At 41.9% G+C, this 24,000-nt stretch overlaps 1 protein-coding gene across 1 annotated transcript in view; it reads right to left on the reverse strand.

Annotated features, from left to right (window-relative positions):
* LOC137997891 (tetratricopeptide repeat protein 28-like) overlaps positions 1-24,000 on the reverse strand; it is a 115,279-nt gene that overhangs the window by 66,282 nt on the left and 24,997 nt on the right. The gene's annotated exons all lie outside the window — the stretch shown is intronic.

Below are 24,000 nucleotides of genomic sequence, written 5' to 3' on the forward strand. Positions count from 1 at the left end.
TGAAGAGCACGTGTTGAAGCCAGCTACGACGGGTTCGCGAACAATGTGGGTTGCACACCGGTGGCAGCCATAGTCAGTGTTTTTGCTTTGATTAACAGTGCTTCCTTTATTCGGCGATTGTCCTTCTTTTCTTCTTTTGTAAGAGCAGATTCACAGAAAGTGCGGCGTTTACTAATGAGACAAAGCCAATTTATATTAAGCATGCAGTAGCCTCTTGGTTATCGGGAAGTAAGTTAACCGTAGTGATTCTGGTTTCATTTCAGTCGGTTGAAGATTGCAAATTTCGACTTCAACGTGAAGTGTCAGCAAATAGCTACAGCGACCGAAGGACTTTCGGGTCGGGAAATTTCCAAGATAGCAATTGCTTGGCAGGTGGGTTTCTGGGGCTCCCTTGAGACTTCGTGCCCCGTTCTCGATGCTGGGAAACAGGCATCGATTTGGGCCCGGCGATTCGGTATAAGCAGATTTTTGGCCAGTTTCCAAGTCCGTAGGGTAGTCCGCCGCTAAAAGAGGGGAATTTGGATGCAGTGAACAAAACGTCAGGAATTGTTCTTGGCAAACAAAACAACGAATCGTAGTCAAGTATTTTGGGCAGGTGCTGTTCGATCAAAATTCATGTTGGTGACGTCCGTGCTCGGGTACCGGGCACGGGACGGGCATCGGGTCTCAATAGGACTGGACTTCGTGGCCCATGCGACTAATAAATAAGGTGGAGAAACTATGTTAAGAATGCCTGCTGGAACGCGAGTTGCTCATTATAAATGAATAAGAAGGGAAGAGAAAGGCAACTTACTAACTCCTTCCAGTTTGGTCTCATGTTGTTTTAATTTTATTTAATTGTTTTCAACACGACTCCTAAAAGTCTAGAGGGTTCACGCTTTGTACGTGTCTCACGGATTCACTGCACGCTTTGTACGCACTCATCGTACGCACTGCACGCCCCCACAACATGCATTCACTGCAAAAGCTTTTCAATTTTTCCGGTCACTCTTATAGTATGTGTTTCGCAAAGGGTGGCGACGATGAAGTTTCCATCCTCCCTTTTAACTTAACGGTGGTCATACTTCCGCTTTTCTTCAACGGGGAGTTCACAAGGATTTGAATAATGCGAAATGACCTTTCAAATGGCATGAATACTTTGTCTCGTCCTTACTGTTTTTTGTTGTATTTAAGGCTAGTGCGTATGGCTCACCTGATGGTGTACTAACAGAGGAAATGATGGATGCGAGAATTGAGGAAGCCGTTAGACAACACAAATGTGTCAAAAATCTTATAGCTGTGGAACAAATTGAACGTGAAGATCGAAATTACTGCTCTCAAAGGATGGTGAAACCAGATTCCGTCGCTCTACTTGGAGAAGCTTCTGGTCAAGAATAACTAGGAAAACCATTTTTTGCGGTGGTAAAGCACCTGGTACGATTAGCCTCAACAGGAATTTTCCCAAAAAAGATAATACCTCCGAGGCATCCTTTTTTTTTTTTCTCCTCCTTTTTACGACTTGTAGCAGCTATCGCCGGTAACGTAGAATGTGATAGGCCATTTCTTAGTTCATGTCTGCTTCCTCTTCAAAGCAAGTCTAAGAGCAAAGTTTTTCTTATGAAAATTAGTCCTACTTTATATATGAATGAAAACTAATTTTCATGAAAAAAACTTCGCACTTAGCCTCGTTTTGAAGAGGAGGATGTTCTGTTGGCTCGATACCGAAGCCAAAATCAAAAATCTAAACAATTAAAACAGTGACCTAGACTTAAATAGAAGCTGCTTACAATACCAAACAACAGCATGTTACGAGATCTGCTACATTACTGCTGTTTACCAATGAAAACGATCGAATTTTTTTTATACCTTTAGTTCATGTTACTAAAACCAGGCTCCACCGCGAGAATCATGGTTTATGTGTCTTCCCACCAGAGCAACTGGTTGAATAGCCTCCCACGCTCACGTTATTAGGGATTCGTCGGGCGTTCTTCCCCCACTAAGGTCTGCGGAAACGAATATCCACTTCCGTTCGTGGATTACCGACCAACCAGAGGCCGTTTTTTCTATGGCATTGTTTCGCAGCATGTGATTGGCTATGCACAACACAATTAGTTAATGCTGATTGGTTTCTTTAAATAGTGGGCAAACAGTCGTTGAACGGAAGTGTTTTTTTGTTTCAGCAGACGTTAGTGGGTGAGGAACGCGTGACGAAGCCCTAAGAACGCCTGCGTGGAAGGCTACCGGTTGAACAGCTCCTTGTTCATTTGATTCCGTGAGTATGGAAAATTTAAGGTTTCATTTCGTTTTTGTGTCACCGCTTGCTGTGACACTTTTGTCAGCAAAAGACCATTCCGATTGAATTTGTTCGGTAGCGGGCCTCAGCTCCGTTGCTGTCTCGCAGTGATGCTATGTGACTATTTCTGGAGTTTGTGGGTATTTATTTGCAAAATATAACGGATGCGTTTAACGGTAACGGGCGTAAATACGCCCTGCAACATACCAAGTCATTTTTGGTTTCGATCGAACTTTCAATCTTTGGAGTCAGTGGTAGGCAATGTAACCCGGTGACACAGTTAAAAAAATAATACGCCTTCGGATCGCCATGTTTTTATGGCAGAGAATGACCTTTTAACCGAATAAAAATTAAATGAAAAGCGAGAAATATGAAACCACCAGGCTGACTGCGTTTGCGCTGCGAGTAGAAAGCCATTCAGCAATGTCCAATATGTGCGTGGAATGCGGAAAGGATTTTTTATTCACATTTTTTTTCTCCGTAGCGGTAGCGCGTCGTTTTCTTTAACTAATAAACCCTCCGAAAAATCAACACTAAATATTGGGAGAGCGCTGTGTAATTATCTTTCTCTAAAAAAATGACTGCCTCTATCTGCTCATTTCACGTCGTTGTTCAATCCTTGGCCTAACATTGTAACATTGTTGGACTAACCGTGCACTTAGTTATATTTCATATACAGTAGCAGGAAAATCATTAAAAACAGCGTTTTATACGGTAATAAAAATTTGAATGCGCTTATTGCATAGAGATGTAGAGTTTAACTTTAGCAATTTGGAAATATACGTCTCAGAATTCTCTTGTTCCTTTGAGAATAAATTACGAAAGGCCAGTTTTTATGCTACGAGGATAACAGCGAAAAAAGCACTACTTTGTTTCGAATTTCTTATGATAAAAACTTCTTCAAAAATCAAAAGTCTACGTTAACAGCATACCCCAGGGTTTCTCCAAGAAGTATCTGGATAGAAATCTTTTGACTACTTTTTCCTCCGACCTCGCTTCAGCCGTTTGATGAGGACCAGTCTCGTGCTTCTTAAGTTGCCCCGACACAGCCAGTTTTACCGCTCGCACCTTGCCGAGCTTAATTTTCTAGTATGGGAGACGAGCCTGTTACAAAGCAAGATCTTGATAGTTTCAAAGATTTCGTTGTTAGTCAGCTTGCCCTTCACAAATCAGTTATTTCGTTCGAGGTACAGAAATCGCAAGAGGTTGCCTCAGCCGCCCTTTCTGCTTCTAATTCATTGAAGGAACAGTAGGAGATCAAGTTTAATCACACCGGCAACGAACGTCATTTCAAATTTAACGGTCAAGTGTTAGCCAAGCTTGTTTCATTTAAGGATCATTTGGCCGATCTACCTCCCGAGTCTGAGGCGTTTTCAATACTTAACGAAACCGTAGAACTATTACAGGAACGTAACCGCAAGATACGGATCGCGGATTCGTCCAAGGCCGATTGGTTGACCGTTAAACACTACGAATCTAATCCCTTCTCGTTGAGCGAGGACGACGACAAGAGAATTCGCGCTGCAGAGAGGCAGGCTCTGAGAGATCAAGTTCGACAAAGAAAGAAGCGTAATGTTGAGGGATTTGCGGTCCGAAATCGTCAAGCTCAACCTTTCTCCCCTTACTCAAGGCAGTTCAACGGGAGCCAGCGTTCTTGGCAATTTTCACAGCCGTTCGCTTCCTCTTCGACAAACCAACACAGTTTCACCACTAACCGTGAATTCACCCGAGGGCCTCGTCGATACTGCGGTTCTTCAGGCCACTGGTGGAAGGAGTGCCCGGTCCGTCTCGCAAGGTTTCACGTCGGCTGCTCATCTACCCAGCTGCCAGCTAGTTCCACAGGCGCCGTTAACCGTTCCTGAAAATTCGTTTATGGCGTCTTTACAGCAAGAGGCTTCCGGCGCTCTAGGCGTTCACTATTCAGCTTCGCATTCTGGCTCGAAGGCGGGTGATGTCAACGCCCGTGTGAAGGAGGAGTTTGCTGACTTACTCTCACAAGATAAGTACTGTTTCGACTCTGAATATGAAAAATGTTTGTCCTCTCGTGGTTTTGAGTATAAGCAGGGGTCAGCGCCCATAGTTTATAAGGATAGGCTCAGGAGCAAGGTTGATTTTTGGGTTAGCATCGGTTCCTCCCCTTGGGTTCTTTATATCATCCGTTTCGGGTATCGCATTCCTTTTATTTCATGGCCTCCTAGAGCGTTTTTCTGTAACAATAGGTCTGCCTTAGATCACGCCAGTTTTGTTGACAGTGCTATTTCTGATCTGCTTCTTGCGGGTTCTGTTATTGAAGTTTTTACGCCTACCACGGTTGTCAATCCTTTAACGGTATCCGTTAGCTCTGTGGGAAAGTGCCGGCTTATTCTCGACCTCCGTCACGTCAATAATTTTATTCTCAAAGTTAAGTTTAAAATGAAGGATAGTAGGACTTTTCTTATTTACGTACACTCGCCAGGTTATATGTTTAAATTCGATATGAAGTCTGGGTATCACCACGTAAGCATTCATGACGAATCTCAAACATTTTTAGGCTTTCAGTGGCCCCTCGGTAGCTCTGTAGAGCCCAGGTTTTTTGTTTTCGCCGTGCTCCCGTTCGGTCTCTCGTCAGCGCCTTACGTTTTCACGAAGGTTTTTAGGCCGTTAGTTAAGCATTGGCGCTCCCGGGGCATACCCTTGGTCTTGTATTTAGACGACGGCGGCGGATGCCTCCATGATTTTTCTGTAGCTCAGAGTACTGCTTCGGCTGTTAGATCCGATTTGGCCAATGTGGGCGTGGTCGCCAATGAGGAGAAATCTATTTGGGTTCCTACCCAGGTTTTAGAATGGTTGGGCATTGTCTGGGATCTTTCGCGTGGCCGCATATTTATTCCTCACCGCCGCATTGTCAAGTTGCTTAAGGCACTCCTATCACTAAAATCTGGGTCTCGCTCCGTTACCCCACGCGCGGTTGCCTCTGTTACAGGGCAAATTATTTCTCTCACCCCGGGTTTTGGCTACATTGCACTCCTTATGTCCAGATTCCACCAGTCATTCGTCAAATTTCACAGCGGGTGGGATTGTCCTTTAGATTTTAGGTCCTATCAGTTTTTCTCCGAATGCCTTCAGGAAATTGATTTCTGGCTTTCTAACTGTGCCAGTCTCAATGGGAGGTCTCTCTCACCAGATATTCGCTTCCCGTGACTCTCGTGTTTTCCGACGCCAGCAGTTTCGCCTGCGGTGGGTGTGCCTTCAGCGTTGATAGCGAGGAGTTCGATCTTTTCTTTCAAGCGTTTTCCTCTTTGGAGTCCGGTTTAGATAGTAACGCCAGAGAATTGTTAGCCATTCTTTACGGCCTGAAATCGTTTCGGGCTTCCCTTACGGGCAAAGTGGTCAAGGTCTTTACGGATAGTAAGAACGCGGCGTCTATTTCTGCCAAGGGCAGCAACAGCATTCGTTTGCATGCTTTAGCTCTCGAAATGTTTTCGCTTATTGTGGCGCACATGATATTTCACTTGAAGTTGAGTGGATCCCACGCTCACTCAACTCTTACGCGGATTCGGTCAGCCGCGTTGTTGATTATGATGATTGGGCTGTTTCCACTATTTTCTTCCAACATGTTAGCAGTATTTTTGGTCCTTTTGACGTCGATCGTTTCGCATCCTCTCTTTCCGCGAAGTGCGAGCGTTTTTACTCTAAGTTCCGGTGTCCCGGTTGCGAAGGCGTGGACGCCTTTAGTGCCAGGTGGGGCGGCGTTAACAACTGTTTGGTTCCTCCCGTCTTTCTTGTCGCGCGTACGTTAGCGCATTTGGAAACGTCTCGCGCGCGCGGTACGCTTATCGCCCCCAAATGGCCTTCTGCTAGTTTTTGGCCTTACCTCTTTCCTCTAGGTCACCCTTGGGATTCAGTTTCCCGAATCATAGAATTTTCTGACCCGTCAGGTATTTTTGACGATTCCCACTTGGGGTTCCCTACTATTTTTAGCGCTTGCGGTTTTCGTGCTCCTGTACTTGTTATTTATTTGGACGCCAGCTCGCGTGTTTAGAGCCGTTATTCAAGCATTGGTACTTTATTGCAGAGCTTTTCGCGCTATTCCATGTAGCGCTCTTAGCGGTTCACGGACGACTCTCGTTACTTTATAGCGGTTTACCTACGCTGTGTAGCGCTTTATAGCGGTTCGTGTGTGTCCCTTGTCGCTTTATAGCGTTCACGTACGATATTTAGCGCTTTATAGCGCGTGTCCTTTTTCGGTTTATTCCAGTTCGTTTTTTCTTAGTTTTTTACAGGCTAGTGCCTTATTGACGGTCGCTCTAGAGCGTGTTTGCTTATCTTTTGTAAACGTATGGCCTTTGTTGGCAACGTTGTACGGATTTTAGGGGTTTTTGTTTTCTCCGTATATTGTTGTTATTGCCTATACTTAGGATGTACGCGTTATTGGCTGTCCACGCTTAAGAAATTGCAATCGGTATTCCGCGTCTACCATTTTTTCCTCAGTTCTCTTATGCCTTATTTTTTCCTTTATTTGTTTACAAGTTCCAGGGTATCACGCGTTCACCATCCGGCTTTGGAGAGCCTGCGTACGCATATTCCAGCGGTTCTTGCCCACAGCAAGGCTCCTAGCACGTTCAAGACCTACCACGGTTGTTTCAAACGTTGGAAATCTTGGGCTGGTGGTTTCCCAGAGGTTATTTACTTCCCGGCTCAAGAGGAACACGTAGCCTTGTATTTAATTTCGTTAGTTCAATCAGGGTCTTCATATTCCTCCATTCATCAGGCGTTCTACAGTATAAGCTTTTTTCATAATGCTTGCGGGGTCTCGAATCCTTGTAAATCAGCTTTTCTTCTGGCTATTCTAGAAGGTTGTAAGCGCGTTGCTTCGAAAACGTGTAAGTTGAATAGGGTACCCATTTTGCCTGAGCATTTAGTCGCGTTAGTTAATAGATTTGCTACGCCCTCAGCATCCCTCGGGGATATCAGAGACGTTTGTTTTTGTCTGCTTGCTTTTGCTGGTTTTTTGCGCTTTGACGACACAACTGGTTGTGTCCTTCCTATTTCAACGTGTTGTTGCCTTTCTGCTGATTAGAACTTAAACGTTTTCTCTGCGGTGGAACGCAGTGACATAGCAGAGAATAACTTTAGTAATTTGGAAATATACGTCTCAGAATTCTCTTGTTCCTTTGAGAATAAATTACGAAAGGCCAGTTTTTATGCTACGAGGATAACAGCGAAAAAAGCACTACTTTGTTTCGAATTTTTTATGATAAAAACTTCTTCAAAAATCAAAGGTCTACGTTAACAGCATACCCCAGGGTTTCTCCAAGAAGTATCTGGATAGAAATCTTTTGACTACTTTTTCCTCCGACCTCGCTTCAGCCGTTTGATGAGGACCAGTCTCGTGCTTCTTAAGTTGCCTCGTTCATGCCCAAAAAGAATTCTGGGTGATTCTGCCATTCCATGACAAGGGCACATCCCCGATTCTCATTTCATTGATATTTTATATGTGTCGGGCCAGCCAGTCCTGGCAACAAAATACAGCGTCGGTCGAAGTTTTAGCTTTTAGAACTTGAACTCGACAGAAAGGCCAGAGAGACAACTTCACTCGTGAAACGTCATTTTTACAACAAAGCATTTTAGGCGTCCCAGTTTGCATGAAACCATCTCTCACCTCAGTCTCGAGAAAACCAGACACGCACGGTTCTTACGTTACGTTTATACCTGTAAAATCAAATGAAATGTCAATTCCTTTTTAAAACCAGCATCTTTTTTTTGCTATGGTACGTATCGGCAAGCCAGAACATTTACGCATGGGCTGACGGAATGTTTAAACAAAAAGAAAAACGTATTACCTCTGTACATGGCGCCGGAGCGTAGAACAGAACGAATAATCCCGGGATTTTGGTCCGTGCGATCGATTTTGGACGCAGTTGGCCCTTCGCTGCTTTCAGAGGACCCTCCCGGTATGGCATTGAAGGAGAGAAATGTCGGCCCTAAACCATATGAGACAAATCCCACTCCTACTCACAGCTCCAGACCGCCCTTGTCAATATAGCGTTTTCACATGACTTCACAGCCATATTGGTGTTCCAAAACAAAGAAAGGGCTGCCATGATGGTGTACCGAACTAATCCTACGGGAATTGAACTCTATTTTTATGCAAATACTTTTATTTGTTTCAGAAAGCCAATATGGCTGCTGGTCACGTAAGTGAAAACGCTCATAGGCGAAGTTCATGTCTGCCTCCTCTTCAAAGTGAGTCCAAGTGCGAACTTTTAGTCATGGTAATTAGTTCTACTTTACATATGAATAGCATAATATGTTCGATACGAAGTTTAGCGTATATTTGTATTCTGTGCGTTTGGAATCCGTACATGTGCAGGTAGTCATGTGTCCCTTGGGTTTTCCGTGGTAGGTGTATTTAAGCAAGTGTTTGGTATCGGTTTTTTCTCTCGGCATGTTACCAGCGCTGTTTCATTTTGTTTCTCTATTCATGTTTCTATCTTTTTCTTTGTTTCAGTGTTGGGAATTTGGGCCTGTTAGTGGCATGTTTAGCCAATTTGAGAGTCAACAGAGTTCTACTTTCAGAGAGCTTAAAGCAATTTTCTATGTTATCGAGGCGCATGTTGCATCTCTCAGGCACAAGAAAGTTAAAGTTTTCACGGATAACGAGAATGCCTCTAGGATTGTCTCAGTTGGCAGCCCTAAGCAGCATCTTCAGTGTTTAGCGCTCGATATTTTTCAGCTGTGCCTGGTGAACGATATTCAGATTGATGCGCAGTGGATTCCTCGTGATGCGAATGTTAGAGCTGATCTTTTGAGTCGTTTTGTGGACAAAGATGACTGGTCTTTAAATTGTGAGATTTTTGCTTTAGACTTTGCTTGCATTGTTCAGCATTTGCCTGCGGTTAACCGAATGGCCCGTGTGTGGCATGCGTTTGCTACAGTTACCGGGCGGCATAGTTGTGTGTGTTGCTGCACTCTTGCGAGTTTTGAGCGTGGTCTCAGTTGTATGCCGCGATTTGGCACTTGAAGTGCGATGCTGGTCTTACCAGAGTTTCATGTTGCCTACTTTAGGCGGATACATGAGAGAGGTTGCATTGTTTTCCCTCTGTTGTAGCTGTTTGTTGATAGTTGCTCCTGCCTGGATTATATATTTTACCTTTGTGATTTTGCGCAGTGTTTGTTTGCTGCTATATTTTTGCTCGCTAACCTTATTTTGGTTTTTTTTTTTTTTTCAAATTTTCATAAGATATCTTGCGGGACGGGGGCTTCACGGCGAATCTCCATTCTGCCTCCGTGATAGAATCTGCTTCGCACAGTATCCGATGGGGTCACCGTCTAGCGGGGATGGACTCACCTGCCATTCACCCCTTGGTGAAGGGCGTTGTCGAAGGTGCTCGAAGGAAGCTTGCGAGGCTCGTCCAGCCCAAGCAGCCGTTGAAGCATGACACTATTGCTGAGATTACCTTAAGCTTGAACTCTGCAATCCATCTGCACCTTTAGCAGATATTCGCCTTTTGTTTATTCTTTTAGTGGGATATGCGGGTGTTTTTCGTATTAGTGAAGTTTTGGTTAGGGGTCCAGTAGGAGGGGCAGGCAGCCGACGCCTACTTTGGTTCCTACCCACATTTCCTGCGCCAATCTTGGTGAGGTTTTTTGTGGCCTCCGAGTGTCCGCTGCGGCGGATACGTGCTCGGCTTGCCTTGTATTGCATGAGCTGGGGTATCCAACCCCCGGGGAGTGTTGTGTTTGCCTATTTTTGAGTCTGTAACTAGACCCTCCGTGAGGGTACACTGGGTTGCCTGTGGTACGTGCACCGTTCCAAACAACTTTTTTCAAGGTCATTAAGAAGTCATACCAGAAGAGGCCCTTTGGCTCACAGGTCCTCACACGTTCGTACGACGAAACAGATCTGTCCTTGCGTAATATGTTGCTCTAACAGTGCACGATATTGTTTTGGTATTGTCTATCATTGTAGTGCCATGGTAGAAGTCTTGGGTAAATAGTCTGAGAAGACATGTGGTTACTAGCAAAGTACTGAACCCAGAAAGATTGAAGAAAATAAATGGGAAGTGAGAAACATTGGCTTCTGGGCTGACATGTTGATAAACGTCTTTTCACCACAAGTTTAAGCGTGCCCGCTGAGCATCTGACAGCTTTGTAATGCCGAAGTTCACTGAAGTCATCCCCTGTTCGGCGGGGTTAGTGTTTGGATGGGAGACCAAAACAATATACCCCTCATAAAAGAGAAGCATCGGACCGAAAATACTATTAACGCTAACAAATGCGAACTCAGCAAAGTGCAGATCTTGTAAGCTTGCTTTATGCAAAAACAAATATTGATGCAAAAGTAAATAACTATTGATACACAGTTTTTAGAAAGAGCAGAAGGAAGTAGATTGAGAATAACATATTTACGACATGAAAACAACATTAATTTTGAACCGTGAATATAGAATATAAAAAGTTACGATCAGCGACAAACATTTTGGGAGATCTTTGCTACGTTCAATTTTGTTATTGTACTTTTGGTTGCACAAATTAATCGCAAAATCGAAAGTGACATTGCACGTGTAGCACTTATATTTTAAACAGAGTTAACTGAATAGAGTGTAATGTGAAGTGCTAGATTTCAATCCCATATGAACCATGTGAGCGTTAGCCCTACTGATGGAAATGGGCCCACACAAGGACAGAGAAAAAGTCTACTTATATTTTAAACTCTGCCAACGTTTGTATAAACGTAACCTTTCCTTGTACTTGTACATGTTCATTGCCGTGACTTTGACATCTTCACTTCCCACGGCCTGCTCCCGTCTGACCTTGTAGCTCAGTCGGTAGAGCGGCGGAGATCTAACCCGAAGGTCGTGGGTTCAATTCCCACCCTGTTCAGAGTTTTTCTCTGTCCTTGTGTGGGCCCATTTCCATCAGTAGGGCTAACGCTCACATGGTTCATATGGGATTGAAATCTAGCACTTCACATTACACTCTATTCAGTTAACTCCTAATACATACTTGGATTGCTTCGATTCCGACTTAAGCAATTACATTAATTGGAACTTGCCCGTTTACATCTTGGGTGATCTTAATTGTAATTTATTGGCCTTGCATGCAAGACCCACCTGCACAAGCCCTCGTGAGGTTTTGATCTTCTTTCAATTTATCGCAAGTTATTAGTCACCCAACGAGGATTACAGAGTCCACGGAATCACTGATTGATGTCGTCTTGGTCTCAAATATTAATTTAGTGCAGGAAGTAAAAGTTTCTCCCTCCTCTATAAGTGATCATGAACTAATACTTGTTGTCTTGAACTTGAAAAAGAGTCGTCCCAAACCGACATACATTTTAACCAGGAGCTATAAGAACTACAATCCGGAAGCATTTACCCGTGACCTCTTACAGGTCCCCTGGCATATAATCGAAACGTTTGAGGATGTTGATGACTGCCTCTATGCCTTTTACCAGCTTTTTGAGCAAATCTTAGACCGACACGCACCTGTTAAAAAGATCAAAATTCGTAGCCGTCCCAACCCATTTATTACGCCTGAAATACGCGAGTTAATGAGAACAAGAGACAAATGGAAGAAACTGGCCCATATATACATCTAACGATCTTCTTGCCTGGCCGGGTTTCAGGAATTACAAACGAGAGGTTAAACGCGACATCAGAATAGCTGAAAGAGAGTTTGTTCGGGACCAGATTGCAAATAACCAAAATAATTCTTCGGGCAACTTGTGGAAACTATAAGATCTATCCTTCCTAGGAAATCATCAAGTTGTTTGGTGTATAATGAGGACGAGGAATCCGTCGCAAACTCCTTTAATAATTTTTTTACCTCGGTCAGCCGAGCCTACTGTTGACAAAATTAAAGCACTCGCCTCTGAATGTAATTACGATCTTACGAAAACAACCTTTGTCCCTACGCGTTATCCATTGTCTGAACAATTTTCATTCCATCTTGTTAATTGTAAGCAAGTTGAACAGGTCATCGCATTGTTACCATCAAACCAAGCACCGGGCTCTGATAAAATTTCTACACGTGTAATCAAGGATGGACTGTCAGTTATTTTGTTGCCGATCACTTTCGTCATCAATGCCTCTCTTGCCAGTGGCGTTTTCCCTGGAGGATGGAAACAAGCAGAAGTAATACCTATTCCAAAAGAGGGAGATCATAATCAACCTAGTATTAACAGACCGATCTCGTTATTACCAATATTGTCAAAAGTGTGGGAAAGAATTGTGTTGAATCAATTGACGGCATATTTAACAACAAACAACCGTCATGTCATTCCACAGAAACAACACTTATCTCTTCCACTGATGCCATTTTGACTGGCATGAATAAGCAGGATCTCTCTGCTATGGTCATGTTGGACACGAGTAAGGCGTTTGACAGCATAAATCATGATATTCTCTTTTTAAAACTACAAGATCTTGGCATTTCTAAATACGCTCTCCCGTGGTTTACTAGTTACCTGACCAACAGACAACAAGTCGTGCGTATTAACTCGAACCTTTCGAGTTCGCTGCCGTTTAAATAGTGGTGTTCCCCAAGGAAGCATTCTTGGGCCGCTTCTTTTTAGCATTTACATTAATGACTTACCTTCTGTTCCAAGAAACTGTCTGACACAATGTTACGTTGATGACACTAAACTTCAGATTTCTTTTAAGATGAGTGATTGTTCGATAGCTATGAACAATCTAAATAGTGACCTTCTTTTAATACGCAATTAGTGTTTTAATAATTTTTTACTTTTAAATCCTGACAAAACAAAACTCATAGTCTTAATTGGAGGCCGGAAATTACTTGCCAAACTTCCTGATTTCAAAATATCTCTGCTTGGAAAAGATCTCGCTCTTGCATCTTCGGTCAAAGATCTTGGGGTTGTTCTAGACTCGCTACTAACTTTGGATGACCATGTTTTAAAAACTACTTCATCTTGCATGTCAAGTCTCGCACAAATTAGTCGGGTTAAACATGTTCTTCACCGTAACCAAGTGGTACCATCTTGCCTAACACTGATGGGCAGAGCATTCCATAACTTCGGAGCTGCCACAGAAAATGCAGTGTCACCATTGGTCCTTTGATAAGACCTGGGGATGAAAAGGAGGCACTGGTTTGTGGATCTAAGATTACGACTTGGACTGTAACAATATTACTATTCATTAATTTCAAGAGGTGCTAAATTATTCAGAGACTAAAAAACTAATAACAAAAGCTTAAAAAGAAATATATTGCTCGACCGGCAACCATTTTAAAAAAATACGTTGCTCGACCGGCAGCCATTTTGGCGGTCGGTCGGCGGGCGGTACTTGTCCTCGAGAACACCGCTGACATTCGGTGGCAGAATTTCGTTCTTGGTTACCAACGGGCTTGTAGTTAAGATGAGCACCCCCTTAAAGACTTTGTGCCAGTTGATTGATTGTATTGCTTCATTCTTTATTGTTTTAAACGGATGCTACATGACTCGTTTGGGTTTCACCGATCGTCTTCGGCGCCACATCATTCTCCGCTGGTGTAATCGCGATGTCGTTACCCGAGACACGAGGAAAGCCGCCTCCAGACTTCGTCGGAAAGGAAAGCGGAAGAGGTGGAAAGGGGATTTTTCGGAGCAAAAGCAAGAATTCGCAGATTACACTTCAACTGTTTAGCTGAGCAATATAAACTGAATGACTACCTCCTTCTGTTCTTTCGTTCGTGTTGATCAAGGGTGCGTTCCTTTGGGATGATCCGAAAAAGGATCACTGATCCAAGTAATCTTGGATCACGGTGCATCAGAGGTACCGATAAATCCTCTCTGGGAAAGGATTTTTCGGTTCCTTTGAAGCACCATGATTCAAGTGATCTTAGATCAGTGATCCTGTCTTCGGATCATCCCAAAGGAATGCACCCCAAGGCAGTCCTCAAAACGTACCGTTTCCTGTTCCGTTTTTGCCTCCAGTTTACTCCCTAAAAACGTTGTAAATTATTTTTGAAAGAACCTCTGTTATGCACTTTGTATAAATATCTTTTTGTGCCCCTACCTAGTTTTACGCCAATATATGGCGGCAGACGTTTTTCTAGCTGTTTTTCGATTTATAAGCTGTTGGGGAAAATGGTGAATTCGAAACACTGTATCCGCACCGGACTTCTTATGAACTCTATCCCTGTAACATTGGGTACATCTAGTTTCTGCAACCATGTTGCGGATTATTTCACAATTAGATAATCGGAGCCAAGACGTTAGCTTGTTTGTTTAATTGGATCGGATATTATGAAAAACTAAACTACAGATATCAGATTTCCAGCACTTTAATTGGCTCGCCGGACACAGGCTATCAGGTTTTTGTATGTATATAAATGTATATACCGAAACAATGGATAGCGTTGAACGCGCGCGCTGGTTGGCTACTCAAACTCTGGATACCTTTGCTATTTTTGCTGTACCTAATATGGTCAAGGAATGCGTCATCGATAAAGCGAGCTGAAAACATTTTTGCAGCTCTGAGAAAAAAATGGCCGACAAAAGCCGTTTTGGACCGGAATTGACCGAGGCAGAAATCGGTGCTTTAGTCGACAATACTACCCCCGGGAACACCAAAGAAGAGTTGTTGATTCCAGAATTTTAATAATACAATTATTCTACTCGGGCTTGCTGATATAAAATAATTATAACCAACGAAGCACGTTATCTATCACTTCATATCCAGCGCGCCCTTGTAGAATAATTGTTAACTATTTGCAGATATAGCATTTCTTAATACACTATTTGATATTTCTGTGCGAACAATCATGATTTTGAGTTACTAATATGTGGTAGCTGAGACTGGAGCATTCATCATTTAATATTCCAGGACAGTCGTACCTGAAGTCGGGTTCAACTGATGTAACGTTTCACAGATTTTGTTAATTCCCTTTAGGCCTAATATCGTAAAAAGACCTTTTAGGTAGCATGACACACACAGACCTTTCCGACAAAAGTCCCAGAAATGGATAATTCTTCGCTGGAGGGTAGGAGCAACTGTGGTTTAAACGTTACGCAACACACTTGATAGTGCTTTTGCTAAAATGTTTTGCTAATTGTCGCTGGAATCGTGGTAGGTTGTACCGGTAACTGAAAGGAAGAAGCCACACTTGCGTTTGCCGTTCCCTTTTTTGATCAAGTATCCAACATCTTGTACAAGGAAAGGCTTCAAATGACATACATTATTATGGAGTGCAAGGATTGCGCAGTGGTGAGAGTACTCGCCTCTCACCAATGTGGGCCAGGTTCATTTCACAGATTCGATGTCATATGTGGGATGAGTTTGTTGGTTCTCTACTCTGCAGCGAGAGGTTTTTCTCCGGGTACACCGGTTTTTCTCTCTACTCAAAACAAAGCATTTAATTTGGTTTGTGTTAATTGTTGATTTTAGTTTACAGTGTCCCCAATTAATGCTCCAGCGCTAGAAGACTAGACACTTAAATAAAGTTCCTTTCCTTACCATCACGTTTGCGGCATTCCGTTGGGATGGGGTTGGAAACAAGATCGGGGAAGGGCTCTTTTTTCTTGATCGTGAAACTTTTTCCCCTTTCTCCCCTCCCCACTGGATTGCGCCTGGGTCTCCAAGGATTTGCAGGGAACGGCAGGCTGAAGTTTAAGTTCCACCAAAAATCTGGGAACTTGTATGCTTGATTTCGGCTTCTTTCTTGCCTGTTCGCTAGTTATCTAACAGATTCTAAAAAAAACAAGAGGGACACAGCAAATTCTCAAGAAAAGGGAAAGGCATTTTTGAAATGAAGAAGCCTGCCATATGCCGCAAACGCCAAACAAATTTTTATCGTAAACCATCAATTGCGAATTTTTGCCGCCCACTCGACGGAAAGTAAATTTTAATATACCAAGTGAGACCCAGAGCAGGAAGACCAATGGTGCTGCAACATCAATTTGATAACCAACGGTTCAGGTTTCCTGTTTCCCAGATAGTAATTTATATTTTTCGTCCAGTTCTAGTGTAGTCCAGAGAAGAAGATTTCGACAACCGTCACACGACAACAGAGATGGTGGCTTATTGCAAAGGTTCTCTTTCAGAACAACTTTCACGAGTTACTTGAAGACAGGAAAAAGTATATCATTAGCTGCAAACCCGTCTGACCGGAATGCAAAGTTAGATCTTTTGGTTGGTCTTTGCTCACGAGTTCTAAATCCTATAAACACTTTGCTAAATTCCTGTTTTCCCAATTTTTTTCACAACAATTTTCGTCTTTGGGGGAACAGATGTGGCGCAGTGAAAGCATTCGCCTTCCTCTAAGGTGGCCTGGGATTGAGTCCCGCATTCCTAATAGCACACGTTCGATATGTCAATATTCACACATGGTTAGCTACGAGGCTTTACGGTTAAATTCCAAGACTGTTTTGTTTAGAACTCCTCTTTGAGACTTGTGAGACAAAGAAAACAGAACCGAGCCGTAAAATTTGACCATAAGGCCTCGTAGCCACGCCTTAATATTGATATATTGAACTCTGCCTATTCGCTGCTTCTTCACTCGACTCCGAAAGGATTTGCTCCCGGTATTTCCCTGGTATAATAACGGTTGATTTACAGTTTTCACAAAGTATTAGAACTCGGCCATATAAACTTGACAGACTCAACTATTATTAGATGGTAATGTGAAGTGCTTGTTTTCTATCCATATAGACCATGTGAGCATTAGCCCTACTAATGGAATTGGGTCCACACAATGACAGAGAACAACTCTTATCAGGGTCGGGAATTGAACTTACGACTTTCGGGTTAGATCACCGCTGCTCTACCGACTGAGCCACAAGAATACTTAGCATGAAATTCGGGAAAACTGATTACAATCATGCTTTGTTATCATAACAAATATTTTGCAATTACTTTTACGTCATAATTGAGAAATAAGCAATCTTAAGTGAGTATTGTCGTCAAGGCTCTCTTAGAGCGCCGAAGTGAACTTAAATTCGGGACTGGCCAAAGATTACGAAAGGCATTAGTGTATATATGTTGCCTAATAAAGTTTCCTCAAATGGGCTTGTAACGGTCTCAATTTTTTGGCAACTCCGATTTTGCTATGATTTTTTCGTTTCTTCGTTCCAGAGTGGTGAGAGTAAATCGTTTCAGTAGTGTCTATGAAGCTAACAAAATTTAACTACATTTCAAGTTGTTTATTTTACTACCTGGAAAAGCGCATAACAGTGAAAGTCGTCTATTCATTGCTTGATTCAGTTTTCTGGCTCCAATATAATGATATTTTGGACTGTTTGACTGAGATTTCAGTATGAAGAGAAATGTTACCAAGACCAATATTCATATACCTGAAGATCCTGCTTGAAGTCCTCCTTAGCAATATGACAGACCCAAACAGACAATATATAGCAGTCAGGTTTTCAGGTTTGAGGAATCCATCCGTGTTTTATTTTCGCAGGCCAACTTTTCTTTACATTTTCATTTTTCGGTGGAATCTTCTGTTTTTTAAATGTTAATATGTGTTCTGAGTCTAGACATGTGTCTAGTTTCATCCCCCTCGAAAGCGTATAAAACCCCAACAGCGGTAATTGTTGCTGTGAAAAGACCTAGCTGTGTGTATTGAACAAAATCTGAAAGTTTCGTCGGCGAAACAAATACATTTGCTGAAGCATCAAAGACAGCTGTCGCAGAAGGAAGACAGTGAAAAAGAAAAGGTGGGCTTGTCAAATATTTCTATGTCGCATGTTCAAGGTTTTTGTCTTGTTTACATTTGCTCTGGCTGATTAATTGCCGCCTAGTTTGATTGACCAGAGAGTCTACAATTATCATATGACCCGTACGGCCCCGCGTGCGCTTTCATTGCAAAACTATTGAGAAAATCCCCGTATGAGGGCCGTACGCGATGGCGTGAGCAGGGCCGGAAAAAGCCGTCCAGCCCTCATACGGGGATTTTCTCAATAGTTTTGCAATAAAAGCGCGCGCGAGATGCGAACTAAAACAACTTTGTTGCTATATAAATCCCGACTTTTCAAAATGAGCGACGTAAGTGAACATTCCGAATTTTGTTACCCGAAAAAAATAAAAAAAGGAAAAGCGCGGTGGTCATATGATAAAATGCTTATTGACCGAGTTAGGTCGGGCCGGACGGGAAAATATTTGGCCCTCGGTCATGGCGCATCGCTGTGCTCGGTCCGTACGCCATGACCTCTGGCCATATATTTTCGCGTCCGGCCCTCCCACTCAGTCAATGAGTACATAGTATTAAGTGACTTGAGTTTCCGTCGCCCTTATGGCCTACTTGGTCTACTAGCCACTGAACCACAAGACAGTATACCATAGTTCATCTTACATTTGAATTTCTTGGAGCAGAAAGGTCACACAACATCGAGAAAGTGATCGGGTAACGAAGAACTTGGTGAGGTCGAACATGTTTGTTGATTATTGCTACGTCATATCCAAGATGGCGCTCTCCAAGTCACGAAAGAGGCAACTTCAAAGTGCTCTTGTCACATTTTTACAGGGAACTGGACAAAACGGCAATTATTTTTCGAATTTCCGGGGGAAGTTTTAGCAATTTAGAGAAACTTTTTCTAGACCGTACTTTCCCCTTAACCTCTCTTTATAAAATAATTAGGATAGTATGCCCACTCTCATTGGTCAATAGCTGTGTTTAAATGAGAGTATGGAAACACGGCTGTGACACCACACGAATTTTGATTGATTCTGTAGCCAGACGTGCGTTTTGATTGGCTGGTAGGAAATATGAGCGTATACCAAGAAAATCTGTTTGAATCAAGAAGTAAAAAAACAGCATTTTCCTTCATTTTTCGAATGATCTTTGAGGAATATTTTATAAAAGCAATACAGGACTTTTTTTCGTGTTTCCATGTTGTGCAAACCCTCGACTGCGTCTCGGGTTTGCATAGCTGTCTCGAATTCTCCCAACTCCCCCTCGTGTTTAGATGAGGCTATGGAAACACGGAAAACGTCCTCTATTTCTTAAATTGTTAATAGTCAAGAAGCGGTGATCTTAAATTGGAGGTTACCACTCCTAAACCCCCACTATTGCCATCTGTTAGGACAAGTCTCTAGGCTAGGTTACTATAAACTGCAAATGAAATAGCATTAATAGGAGCCAAAACTAATAGTAAAATTGTTCCAACTGATGAGCAGTTACGATATTTGGAGGTATCGATACCATGGTCCCGGTTGTTCAACAAAAACAGCAACATCTGTATTTCAACTCGAATTTGAAATAGCAGGGAGTTGATTGTCTTCGAAAAAATAGATTAAGTAAAAATGAAATTATATCTATGAAAACGTATAAAAATCGAAACTATTTACAAAAAGTACAGCAGTCACCAGTCACATGAATTTATCTAAGTTTAGAAGAGTGGTTGAAACTCCTTTACTATAGTTAGTATTAGTAATCTAATGTGGAGAGGAAAAGAGTTCCAAAGTTTCCTACCAGTGAAAAAAAAGAGTAAAGACCGTAAGTAGTTGCCTTAACAGGTTGAATGGAGAGTAAACGGGACATTAATCCGGTTGATATCACATATATTCAGTTATTTCGTGGTAATGAAATTGGGAGTCAAACCTTTGAAGGGCTTTATAAATAAGATTACGATTTCTATGTGTATGCACACAATGAAATATGGATAGCGGCACATGGCGCGAGTAGTTCAAAGGCCAGATAACTTTCTCCAGTGGGTAAGTATTGTGGCCAATGACGATTTGACAACCACCATGTATTTTTTTCGGACAAATAATGTTTCCAAAAGAAACTTAAGTCACTATCGAACAGTTTCAATCTGTAGTAAGATTACAGGATTTTCTCATGTATTCGTACAGCACATGTACAAAGGCGCGTACAAAACCTTGAACATCCTTTAATTTAAATTAAACACCCGAAAAGTTACATGGTTGAAATGTTGCGTTTGAAGTGAAGCAATTTGAAATCATCACAGGCTTTAAAGTACATTTCACTGAGGAATTTTTTTTGCTCAAAAGACATTAATGTTTTAGTTCTCTGAACATTTATAAACAACTTAACGAAAGGGCAATTCTTTTTTTAAAAAAAATAGGCATACCGATGAAAATCAGTAAATTTCGAGCACCTTTTTCAAAAGTTGAGCATTATTTAAGCACTTCTTTGCCATTTTTGAAGCACCATTTTCCAGTTTGTCAGCCCAATCAGGATAGACCTATCGTCAAATCATTTTTGGGCAAACTTCGCAAGGCCAAAAAACTAGGAAATACGAGTCACCTTATAGCCTAATTTTTATGGATGCAAAGCTTAACTACCATAGATTTGTGCTATACTAAAACACTTTAAATATGACCTATTAGAAGAGAAATAACGATTTTTCCAAAATTCTTGAAAATCGCGATTTTTGGCCAAATGGCAAAAACAAACAAACAATGAAATGTGATGTACCACAGAGTAGTTCCCTTGGTCCTCTTTTATTCTTACTTTATATAAACAACATTTCTACTGCTCTGATAAACGGAACTTTAATTACATGATTGTTAAATCCCCTAAAAAGAAATCAGGAAACATAAATGTTAAATTACCAAATAAAGATGAAAACAGTGAAATACGGACATGTAAAAACTAGCGATAAAAAGCTAAACTTCCGACGTTTCGGCGACCTCATCACGCCATTATCAAGGACTTGGAAATGAACATGCGAGTTCATAATAGTCAACACTAACTTCCATCCCTAAAACTGACATTAGACATTTCGTAACAATTACACGACGCATTATGCCATGTTAACATTGAAAAGCTTACAGCTCTAAATACAATGAAAACAAGCAGAATGACAGCACTGATCTACAGTATTTAGGTCTAAAAACCCCGTTGAAGAAGGTTAACCTTTGTTTTGCTAGGTACTATTATGTCAATACTCTAAAAATTCGACTTTCCAGGAGCTTGTCTTGTTGGTCTAGAGGATATCAGAAACTGCAAGGTGAAGCCATCGATCCGGGTTCAACTCTTTGCCTCGCCTATTTTGAATCTTCTCAGCTTGTTTAAAATCTTTGAAGTAGATTTGAAGTCTAAAGTAGACTGTACGTCGTATAAGTTGAATAAAAAGGGAAATGTCAGTTTGAGGGATGGAAAGAAGTGATAACCGTTCATAGCAGGTACAAAATACTCCAAATTTGCATAAGTGGAGGAGAGCTAGACAAAGACTTTAGCTCGGATTGAATCTGTTTGCACGTTCAGCCGTGGTCGACGTGACTATGGTAGTGGAGAAGTAGACCTTAGACCTTACTCTCGATTTGGGGTGCTTAGTTTAGGAGATGGGTGCCCATCCTGCCCTCAGTTTTAACATGGAGAAAGGATGGAATGCTTCCCTTTTAATACCTTTGTCAACTCAAGAGTTACTGACCAACGTTTGCAATGGTGCGAAATGGTATGAAATGACGTGACTCGGGTAGTCATACCATTTTTAAAATTCAAAAGATTTTCACAAGCATATGCATGAGCAAAGTCCCACCTCCCCAGGGGTTTAAAATGCACACAATTAATTAAGAGATCAGGCAACTTTTACCCCACACACCTTTTTACCTTCTAGAAGTTTTAAGAAATCGCCCATTTCATTGAATTATTTGGCATTGGTCCAGTCCCTCTGTGACAAAATATCACAAAAATCAACACGTAAAACTTTAAAGTAAAGAACTTTCCATTTGTTTGGTTCCAGGCCCTAGCAAGAGTCCATCACCCAAGAGTTAGATTTACCCAAATTGTCCTAGTCCTCATCAGCGTCAGAAAAGTGTCTGTTTTTGAACCACGTTTTGCGGGAAAATAAACAATAAACAAATCGGCTAACTCAATGTTGTGCCCGATTTAAACCCTTTGGGAATAAAGCGTTTTGTTCCAGGAATTTCCATATCATTTCAATGTGAATGCTACATTTAAATTGTTGTAATTTCCAAACACTTCTACTTTCCTAGGTTGTTTTTAAGCTATAGACATTTGCCTCCCGAAACAATTAATTTGCTTATTTAGCTTTGGCCAACCTTACAGAAACACAGAAAATACAAATTCCCCGAGACTGTCACTTAACGATATTGTAAATGGAAAGTTGGTATAGCAAGCTAAAGAGTATACATGTCACCTGAGAAACATACCGCGAAGGCTTGGAGTTCTTTTCACGGGCCAAAAAAACAAGACGGCTAGATCCTGATTTCTATCAAGTAATTAACTAATCCTGGAACAGATGCTTACAAAACAAGGCACAAATGAAAGGACTTGATCAGTATCTTAATACTACCGAAACCTCATGGTACTTTAACTATAATTGGCATGATATCTTGTGTCTGACTGCTACTGAGGTATCAATGATTGAATTGTTTTCAGTCCAAGTAAGTTTCTCACGTTTTGGACATCGTTTCTGAAAAAACAAAACGAACAAGAAAGAAGCAAGTAGTGGGTTAAATGGCAATAATGAATTTTGTTCTGATTGACAAGTAAATAATTATCTTCATTCATTCATTTAACTGTTTGTGCTAAAGTTAATAGCAACAATTCCTATTCACTGTTACTTTCACATGTAGACTGGAAGACCTCAATAACTCACTTCACTTGACATAAGCAATCGACAATCACCGATCAGTTTCACAGTCACTCCATCATAACACGGGCTCAAACAGCTAGCTATCTGCAGGAAGCTGAAGTGACTCGGTGAATGCAGACATCATTTAATTCAGGTATTAGCCAAAGCAGTTCGAGTAAAAATATCCACTCTGGCGACCGTTTATAAAGCCATTTCTCTGTGAAGAACGTACCTGCTCCTTTCGACAAATTCCTGATTAAAAACATGAACAAAGTACAGCGATTCAGTCATTAAAGTTATATTTAAATGGCACTTACCATTCTTTTCGTGTTTGAGCTCCCCAAATTCAAAGGTGACATCATCGCCAATTAGCACAAATGGTGCCCAGTATTTTATGGCCGAATAATTCTTTGTCTCCTGAAGAGATTTCATGGCATGGTGAAGAGCTGCACTTGCACTTTTTCTATCTGCCAAGTGTTGGTAGAAACTCTTCATGAACATCCAGGTCGCTTCATCGTCGATTGCCCAGAGTGACACCAGAACAGACCGGGCACCAGCACACAGGAAAGCCCTGGCTATTCCCACAATACCCTCAGATTTTACCTCTCCCTGGCCACTATGACAGCAACTAAGCACAACCAGTCTTGCCTGAAGGCGAACTGCTTGAACATCGCTCAACGATAACATGTAATCTTCCTCTTCTGGGATCTGGGATGTGCGTTCGGGATTTGGGGCCAAAGCAATTTCTCCAGATCTGTCATCCCCATGTGCAGCAATGTGGATTAAGGCAACTGACTTCATTCTTTTCAGCACCTCAGCTTTGGTTGCATTTTTTCCTGTAAGAGGCACGGTCTGCAGAAGTTCTCCAATTATATCCACCTCTTTTTTCGCACACGGCAGCTGTCCATACATGGGTTCACCAGTGCCGTAAGTGACTTCGCTCAAGCACGGATCGCCTACAAGCAGTGCTTCATTCTTACTTTCGAAGTTGTCAGTTGCCATAGTGATCAATTTTAAAGCAGTCAGCGAGGGAATTACACGAATTCTGACAGAGTCACTCATTGCAGAAAAAGGAGCCAGGCAAAAGTGTCCATCAGGAACAAACACTAAGTCATCACCCTGGATCAAGTCCGCTATAGGACTGACTAAGACATCATACAAGGGCTGCAAAGAGTGCATAGAAAAGCTCAAAGACCAAAAGGTTTCTTCAACACCTTCCCTACTGCTCAAGAAGTCGCTG

The sequence above is a fragment of the Montipora foliosa genome, chromosome 3 (genome assembly GCF_036669935.1).
Source record: "Montipora foliosa isolate CH-2021 chromosome 3, ASM3666993v2, whole genome shotgun sequence".
Lineage (NCBI taxonomy): Eukaryota > Metazoa > Cnidaria > Anthozoa > Scleractinia > Acroporidae > Montipora > Montipora foliosa.